The sequence below is a fragment of the Erinaceus europaeus genome, chromosome 18, assembly GCF_950295315.1.
Source record: "Erinaceus europaeus chromosome 18, mEriEur2.1, whole genome shotgun sequence".
NCBI lineage: Eukaryota > Metazoa > Chordata > Mammalia > Eulipotyphla > Erinaceidae > Erinaceus > Erinaceus europaeus.
In genome coordinates, this window is record NC_080179.1 from 28388748 (window position 1) to 28398791 (window position 10044).

A 10044-nucleotide genomic window follows, 5' to 3' on the forward strand; every position below is an offset into this window, starting at 1 on the left:
TCTTAAATAAAAAATTAAAAAATAAAATAAAATAAAATATATAAAGTATGAACATAAAAAAAGTTAAAATAATGCCATTTTATTATTTATTTATTATTTTATTGTCACCAGGATTATCACTGGGGCTGAATGCTAGCACTAGGATTCCACTGATCCCAGTGGCCATTTTTTTCCTCTTTTTTTTTTTTTTTCATAATGTAGGACAAAAAGAAATTGGGAATTGAGTATAAGGTTTAGGTGGGGGAGAAAAAGATAGACAACTTCAGACCTGCTTCACCACTCCTGAAGCGTTCCCCCAGCACATGGGGAATGGGGGCTCAAACCCGGCTCCGGTGTGCTTCATAATGATCACATCTCATTGAAGGACTTTCTCATTATTAAAATGTTATTATGTGTTATTCCCCATAGAATAATAGTGAAGTCATTATTATTAATGGTTTTATACAATAAAATGAAAATATTATTTTTAAAAACATTTATTTATAACAGAGAGAGAGTGTTTTCTTTCATATGGTACTCCAAGAATGGAACTCATGCATGAGAATCCAATGCCACTATGCCACTTCTAGACTCCAAAATCCTTATTGTTCAATTAGATTTCTTCCCCAATTACTATAAGATTTTCTTTTTTTTTTCAAAATGGTAAACTGAATTAAAGAAAATTATCTTGCATGGTTGCGAATAATATATTATCTAGATTAAATCTACTTTCTCAAAGGAGGAGTAAATTTTTGTTCTACATGAAACTTACACAATTGGGGCATGGTTTAAGAAGAAACAAAAAAAAATGAATAAATGTGTCTTGGAAAGATCCACAGAAACTAAAGTTAAACGCACTTATTATTAGTCTCTGCATTTCTAAAAAATCATTTTACTGGAAAAATAATGGCTTCCAGTAAAGTTGTTGACACATGCATGCTGTTCTTATCTTCACATAATAGGTGTTTGCACATGACCACAACCAAACCAAGCCCCTCTTCACTACTGTGTACTGGATATCCTATGCCCTTTCAAACCATTTCTCACAGTACAGAGCCCTTTGCTTTGCTGCAATTCTCCTTACCCAGTTCAAGCTTCACCTTGTGCTCTCCTGTTGTCTTCTTCTTAAGTACTGCATAGAAGTGAGACTTCCAATTATTTGTTCTCCTCTGGCTTATCTCACATAATATGATTCCCTCAAGTACCATCAAGTTATGAAAAAAGGAGAAGATTTCTTTCTTTCTTACAGATAAGTAGTAATTCATTTTGTCTGGACATAGATGACTTTGGATAGATCCTTAGGAGAATTTTCTGATTATAGGGTAAGTGAATTTTTACCTTTTTTTTTTTAACTTTCTTTCCTTCTTTGGGAGGACTAATTACAGTCAACAGTCAAATACAGTGTAATATTTCTCAGTTTTCCATGTAACATTATAAACCCAGGTCCTTTTCCACCGTCAGGTTTCTGGACCTGAAGACTCCTCACCCCACCCCCATCCCAGAGTCCTTTACTATGATGCAATATACCAAATCCAGTCCAAGTTTTGCTTTGTGTTTTCCCTTCTGTCTTATTTCCTAAATTCTGTCTATGAGCAGGATTATCCCATATTCATCCTAAGGAACAAAACACACCCATCCAAAAAGATCTGTGTATACCTATGTTCTTGGCAGCAAAATCTGTAATAGCCAAAATCTGGAAGCAACTTAGTTGTCCAACAACATGAGTGACTGAATAAGTTGTGAATATATATATATTACTCAGCTATTAAAAACTAGTGAATTCATCTTCTTAATTTCATCTTGGATAGAGCTTGAAGGAATCATATTAAGTGAGATAAACCAGAAAAAGAAAGATGAATTTCTAGTATTCTAAGGGGAAATGTGCTGGGAAATTGTGCAGATGCAGTCACATCTGCCATGTTGTCCCCTCAGGCTATTGCTAGTTCCCTCGAGAGTTGGGACATTCTCGGAGCCCCTGTTCCGCCATGTTGTGCCCTCAGGGCATTGTCTATTCCCCACAATAGTTGTAGTGCTATGGTTACTCCTCCCCCTTCCCATTTTCGAGAGAGCTACTCCCATAAAAGCCCTTCTTCCGCACCTCTCTCTCTTGCCGGCCCTTCACTTCGGTGTTTAGACGCAGGAAAGGTTGCTGCGTGAGGCGGCCATTTTTGCTACCTCCACGTGGCCCAACCTGCTTCTCTCTCACCCAACTCTGAGGTGCCAGCACAAATAAAGATTTGTGTTCCCTCTTCGCTCCAGATTTCCTCTCTCTCTTCTCCACGGCACGGCTCAACAGAAATGGAGAGGAAAGGGGGAAGATAGATAGAGAGAGAGAGAGAGAGACAATATAGTACATAGTAAGTTTGTGTTTTACCAGGTGCTCCTGGTCCCTCCAGACTGTTTTTCATGGTGTCTAAATATTCCCAAAGTGTAAAATGTTTATTTTCCCCAATATCCTAACCAGTATTTGTTACTTCTGTCCTTTCTAATGTATGATGTTTTCACAGGTGTAAAGTGATATATCTTTGTTGTCTGTATTGTATCAGTGATTTTTAGGTCTATTGGCTTTTTAGTAAAAATTCTATTGATTTTTATCTATTTCCTTTTCCTATTTTTAACATTTTTATCATATTTATTTATTTGTTTATTTATTTATTAGCTAAAGACAGCAAGAAATCGAGAAAGAAGGGGGGAGGTACAGAGGGAGAGAGAGACACGTGCAGTACTGCTTCACTACTCATGAAGCTTTCTCCCTGCAGGTGGGGACCAAGGGCTCAATTGCGTCCTTGAATACTGTAATAAGTGCATTGTAAACCAGGTGTGCAACCACCTGCTCCAGTCCCTCCCTATTTTTAATGGTGTTGGTTTTTGTTGTTGTTTGTGCTTTTTTTTTTTCTGCTTCCAGGGTTATTCCTGGGGCTCGGTGCCTGCACTATGACTCCACTGCTCCTGGAGGCCATTTTGTTGCCCTTGTTGTCAGTATTATTGTTGTCATTTTTGTTATTGTTGGACAGGACAAAGGGAATTAGAGAGACGATGAGAGATAGAGAGGGGGAGAGAAAGACACTAGCAGACCTGTTTCACCACCCAAGGAGCAACCCCTCCTGCAGTTGGGGAGCCGGGAACTCGAACCAGGATCCTTATGTTGGTCTTTGCTGTTTGCACCATGTGCGCTTAACACGCTGCACTACCGCCTGATCCCCATTTTGTGACCTTTCATATATTTATGAGAGTCTTCCCATGGTGCTGGGAAATTTACATAGAAACATGCAGAATAATAAGACTGGACTATCACATATTACCACGTACAAAATGTATATTATATGGATCAAAGATTTGAGTGTTTGACCAGAAGTCATCAAACACAAGAAGAAAACAATAACAGAATGTTTCATGATGTTTGCTTTGGAAATGTCTTTGAAGAATCAAATCCAACAGCAAAGAAAATAAACCAACTGGTCTATATAAAACTGAGAAACTTCTGCACACTCAAAGAAACTATCACCAAAACTAAGAGTAACCTTAATCCTGCTGAATGAAAGATCTTTACATATTTTATATCAGATAAAAGTGTCCATTTTTTATACACAGAGTTGGCAAGCCTGGAATTTAGTACCTCTTATAATCCTCTCTTGTTTACGTACCAGGGCATGGAGTGATTATTGGCCTCTAGATATTTTTCTCAGCAGTTTACTAGGATGGATTTATTTAATTCTTTTCATCTCACATTTACAAATGAGAAATATGCAGGACAAAAAGTTTAAGTAGCTTGATAGATGTCACACAACCTAGCCAATGACAAACCTGTAGTTTGAATTGTGACACTGTAGCTCTAATGTTAGTATATACAGCCTGAGTGCTGTGATTCCTCTGTAAACTTTATCTTCTCAGCCATTAAATAGCTCTCTACCTGTGAAAGGAATTGCACAGCACAGACAAATCGAGAGTAAACTACCAGGTTCTACTTGCTGCCCTCATATTGCCTCCAGGGTTACTCTAACTAAGGCACTCATCAGGCAGTCACAACAGTAAGAAGCTCACTGCTTGCTTCCCTTCAAAATAAAGATTAAATGCTTGATTAAGCCAGTAAAGAAATTAAAAAAAAAAACTCTTTAGGAGTGAATACCTTTTGCTTTATTTTTTTCCTCATTTGTTAGATTATCTATAACCTTAGATACTTGATTTTATGTTTTCTACTTCATTGTGTTCATATATGCATGCAGGCATTTCAATATACATATAATCACAACTAAAGTGAACTAGCATCCTGAAAACATCATGTTAATTTATTAAACAAAAATAATTTCATTAACAGTCAGGTATATTATGTTTAATATATGTATATTGTTTGAGAGGTAAAGTAATTTGAATAATTTTTGGATATAGAGTATTTTTTTCACTATAAGTACAGATTTTGGTTATCTAAATTTGATAATCTATGCACAATAAACAATTTAAAAAGCATTGAGAACTATTTTAAGAGGAAAAATGCCACTTGTTAATTTTTCAAAGATTTGTTAACACTGACATTATTATTGTCATAAAATATAAAATGGGCATTATTACTTTGAAGTTTTAAGTCTTAGGAGTAGTTTAAAAGATTTCAGATTAGGTGTCCAACAACAAACTAGTGGCTGATTAAGTTGTGGTATATATATATATATATATATATATATATATATATATATATATATATGGGTACTATTAAAAAACTATTAAAAATGGTGATTTCACTTTCTTCACCCCATCTTGGATGGAGCTTGAAGGAATCATGTTAAGTGAGATAAGTCAGAAACAGAAAAGTGAACATGGGATGATTTCACTCATTGGCAGAAGTTGAAAAACAAGATCAAAAGGGAAAACACTGAGCAGAATTTGGACTGGAATTCACATATTTAACCAAAATAAAAGACTCTGGGGTTAGGGGGTAGGGTTTAGGTCCTGGAGCATGATGGCAGAGAAGGACTTAGTGAAAATTGTATTGTTATGTGGAAAACTGGGAAATGTTATTTATGCATGTACAAACTATTGTATTTTGCAGTTGACTATAAACCATGAATCCCCCAATAAAGAAATTACAAATAATAAATAAATAGATAAATAAATAAGTAAATTGTTCTGGATTATCATCTTTGTGCTGTCCAAAAAGACAATAAGAATTACAGAAAATAAAAGAAAACATAGTTTTTTTTTAAAGAAAAGCTAAAAGTACTTGTATATCATTATAGTTATTGTTATTTAAAGTTATTGTTTAAAGCTATTGTTTAAAGTTATTGTTATTTAAAGTATTGGTATATAAAGTATTTGTATATCATTATAGTTATTGTTATCCCCATTGTTATTTCTTTCTTTAAGCAGATATTTAAATTTGGAGTTACATTTACTATTTAAGATAATATAATACAATAGCAATAGTAGGAACTTCCAAGTCACATGTCTTTACTTCTCTAATACATAAGCAATGTGTCCTCAGATGACATTAGTAAGACTAAGCAGGGAAATGAAACCCTGTGATAACTTATTATTACTTATTGTAATTTTCTTGTTACAAACTGAGCTGAAGAATCATATACAGAAATTAGAAATAAAGTGCAAGTTTAAGAGAATGCAAGAAAGAAGAGCCATTACAATAAACGACTTAGTTGTAGAACATGCCTCTTTTTATTGATTTCATACTTTGTTTTAAAGATATCATACACAAAATGTATAAGGACAATTCATTTGGTTTTATGTATTGCTTTATCATATATGTAGTCACTTTGAAATATTTTTAAACCATATATATGTGTTATATATACTTTGTTCTTTCTTTTCTTTTTTTTTTTTTAATCAAAGTATGGTCCAGTTCCAGTATTATGGTGATGGCTGAAATTAAACTCGGGTTTTCTGGAGCCTCTGGCATAAACATATATATATATTTTTTTGCCTCCAGGGTTATCTCTGGGACTTGGTGCCTGCACTAATAATCCACTGCTCCTGGAGGCTATTTTTTCTGTTTTGTTGCCTTTGTTGCTTATCATTGTTGTTGGATAGCACAAATAGAAATCGAGAGAGGAGGGGAAGACAGAGAGGAGGTGAGAAAGATAGGCACTTGAAGACCTGCTTCTCTGCCTATGAATGTTCCCAGCTGTGACCATGGACTGTGAGCTCAGACTGACAGGGACTCAGAGGTTACACAGGCCCATGTGCTAAAAATATGAATATATATGAGCCCTAGCTCAGATTTAAAGAAAGTGCTTACATAATTTCCCTGTATTTGGGGGATACTCTCTACCCTAATCTAATTTTCTTTTTTTTATTTTATTTATTTATTAATGAGAATGATAGGAGGAGAGAAAGAACCAGACATCACACTGGTACATGTGCTGCTGGGGTTTGAAACTGAGACCTCATGCTTGAAAGTTCAGTGCTTTATCTATTGTACCACCTCCCGGATCACCCTAATCTAATGTTCAAGCTTTATCCTCAACTCTGACACCATCTTCCTATACAATACTTTTAGTCTGAATGCTAGCTATCAGCCTCAGGTAAAAATTACTAAAGTCTTGGACCTCTTAGAACATACTGAAAATAGACTTCCTAGCTACTACCCACATGAAGACTCCTAGTTTCATCTGTTCAGTTATTTTTTAACTTTATTTTATTTAAAATTTGTTTATTTATTTATTTATTTATTTATTTATTGGATAGAGACAGCCAGAAATTGAGAGGGAAGGGGGTGATAGGGAGAGAAATAGAGTGGCACCAGCAGCTCCACCACTTGCAAAGCTTTCCCCCTGCAGGGGGGAATGGGGGCTCAAATCCGTGTCCTTGCACACTGTAACTTGTGTGCTCAACCATGTGTGTCACTACCCAGCTCTCATCTGCTCTATTCTTACCTTTGGGTTTGCTTTTTATAAAACAATTTATCCTGCTTCTATTTTATTGCCTTTCAGCTATCAAGTTGCAGTTGCTACCATGATGCCATCCTGACTTCCCTGGGCAATCTCACCAATGTGTCATGGAATCTTAGCTTTCCAGAGCCCTACCCCACTAGGAAAAGACAGAAACAGGCTTGGGGTATGTATCAACCTGCTAATGTCGAAGTACAGCAGAGTTGTTACAGAAGCCAGACCTTCCACTTTATGCATCCCACAAAGAATTTTGGCAGGGCTGGGTGGTGGCACACCTGGTTAAGCACACATGTTATGATGCACAAGGAACAAGTTTTGTGCCCATGGTCCCACCTGCAGGGAGGAAGCTCTGCAAGTAGTAAAGCAGGACTGCAGGTGTCTCTCTGTCACTTTCCCTCTGTATCTCCCCCTTCCTTCTCTATTTCTGACTATCTCTATTCAATAAAGATAATAAAAATATCTTTAAATCTTTTAAAAAATTTATTATCTTTATTTATTTAATAGAGATAGCTAGAAATCAAGAGGGAAGAGGGATATAACTAGAAAGAGAGAGAGAAAGAGAGAGAGAGAGACCTGTAGCCCTGCTTCACCACTTGCAAAGTTTTCCTCTTGCAGGTGGGGACTGGGGACTTGAACTTGGGTCCTTGCACATTGTAACATGTGAGCTCAACCAGGTACACCACCACCCAGGCCCATAAAAATATATGTATTTTTAAAAAGAATTTTGGTCCATACTCCTAGATAAATAAAGAATAAGGGGGCTTTAAATGGAGGGGGGAAACTCTGGTGGTGGGAACTGTCTGAAATTATACCCCTGCTATCTTACAGTCTTGTTAATAATTACTAAATCATGAATTTTTTTAAAGAGTACAAATGTAAAAAAACAAAACAAAACAAAACAAAAATCTGGGTAGACTTGTGGAACTCCAGCTTGGAAGACAAAGTCACATTACTTGCTCATGGTTCTATGTTTCATTTTAATCAATGGACTTTCCCTAGTATAAATGAGATATCTATTTCTTTAAAATCAGAAAAACAAACAAAAGGCATCTATTTAGATTTAATATCAACCCTTTGCCAATGACAGATTTTTGGATTGGTATAGACTGTTACTTCTCTATGCTACCAGGTAATTCTTTCTTTAAAAAATACCTTTTGTTCTTCGTTTATTTATAAAATGGAGAACTGACAAAACCGTAGGATAGGAGAGGTACAATTCCATGTAACTCGCACCACCAGAACACCATATCCCATCCCCTCCTTTGATAGCTTTCCTATTCTTTAACCCTCTGGGAGTATGGACCAAGGTCATTGTGGGATGCAGAAGGTGGAAGGTCTGGCTTCTGTAACTGCTTCTCCTCTGAACATGGGTGTTGACAGGTTGATCCATACTCCCAGCCTGCCTCTCTCTTTCCCTAGTGGGGTGGGGCTCTGGGGAATCAGAGCTCCAGGACACATTGGTGGGGTTGTCTGTCCAGGGAAGTCTGGTTGGCATCATGCTAGCATCTGGAACCTGGTGGCTAAAAAAAAAAAAAAAATTTTTTTTAATTAGGAATTTAATAGTGATATACAAATCTATCTCTCTGTCTCTCTCTCTCTCTCCAATTTTTTTCACTTTTATGGCCCTTTCTTTACTTCATTTTAAGTCACACTTACACCTATTACTACTTCTGAGTATCCTTTCTTTTTCTTCCTTCCTCTCTGATAAATGAAATAGCACATGACTTCTAATGTTTTTCAGATTATCTTCCCTTTTAGTTTTAGTATAAAAACAAGGATATCTGGTGACAAATGTTCTGGGTCTCAATGGAATTCTTTTAGGGGTGCAGAAGGAAGGAGCTCTGGCTTCTGTAGTTGTTTCTCCACTGGGCGTGGACACTAGCAGGTCAGTGCATACCCCTAGTCTGTCTCTATCTTTTATTTTCTTTTTTAAAATATTTATTTATTTATTTTCCCTTTTGTTGCCCTTGCTGTTGTAGTTATTATTGTTGTTGTTATTGGTGTCCTGGTTGTTAGACAGGACAGAGAGAAATGGAGAGAGAAGGGGAAGACAGAGGGGGGAAGAGAAAGATAGACACTTGCAGACCCGCTTCACCGCTTGTGAAGTGACTCCCCTACAGGTGGGGAACCAGGGCCTAAACCAGAATCCTTAACGCGGGTCCTTCTGCTTCACGTCATATGCGCTCAACCTGCTGAGCTACCACCCTACTTCCTCTTTTCTTTTTTCAAAATATTTTTACTTATTATTGGATAGAGACAGAGAAAAATTGAGAGGGGAGGGAGAGAAATGGAGAGATACTTGCAGCCCTGCTTCACCAGTCATGAAGCTTGCTCCCTGCAGGTGGGGACCGTGGGCTTGAACCTGAATCCTTGCACAGTATAAGGTGTGTGCTTAACCAGGTGCATCACCATCTGCCCCTCTATCTTTTCCTAATAGGATAGGGATCTAGAGAGGTGGGGTCATCTGCCTAGAGAGATCAGGATGGAATCATAGTAGCATATGCAACTTGGTAGCTGAAAGGTAGTAAGATACAGAGCAGGCCAAAATATTTAAGAAACAGGAAGCAAAGAGTGGGAATAGGGTGAATGAGAATAGGTAACCTAAGGTAGAAAAAAAATAGGATGTTTATTTTAGTTATGTTCCTAGGAGCCCAGAACATTAGTAATCTTTGCTTGAGCTTAACTACTAAGATGGAGGTAAACTAGAAATATTGTCTGGAAAGATGGTGTCAGGGGAGATAAAAAAAATTGAAATCCAGGTTAAGATTTGCCCCTAAGAATAGCTCCTGAGTGCTCATTCGGCAGCACATATACTAAAATTGGATCGATACAGAGAAGATTAGCATGGCCCCTGCACAAGGATGATTCGTGAAGCATTCCATATTTTGAAAGAAAAAAAGAAAAAAATGAATAGCTCCTGAACTTGAAATATATATATAAATACAATTAACTGTTTACCATAGCAATCTGACCTGAGACCCATGTATATTCATATTTCATACAGGAGCCTTCAAGTCCTTGTAAGTCTGATTTTACATTTCATGGTTAAATCTGGGAACATTCTAGGCTGCCCTTATTATAGGACCAGTATTTCCCGGTGGTAGTATAGGATAGCCTAGTCTCCCTTTGGTGAGTGTGGCAGTCCTTACCATTGTGAGGGTAAGGTCCTGCT

The 10044-nt window shown here is 36.9% G+C and overlaps 1 pseudogene; it reads left to right on the forward strand.

The window, feature by feature from the left end:
- The first annotated feature begins 9662 nt into the window (after positions 1–9662).
- Positions 9663–9760, forward strand: LOC132534494 (U6 spliceosomal RNA; annotated as a pseudogene).
- The last annotated feature ends 284 nt before the right edge of the window (positions 9761–10044 follow it).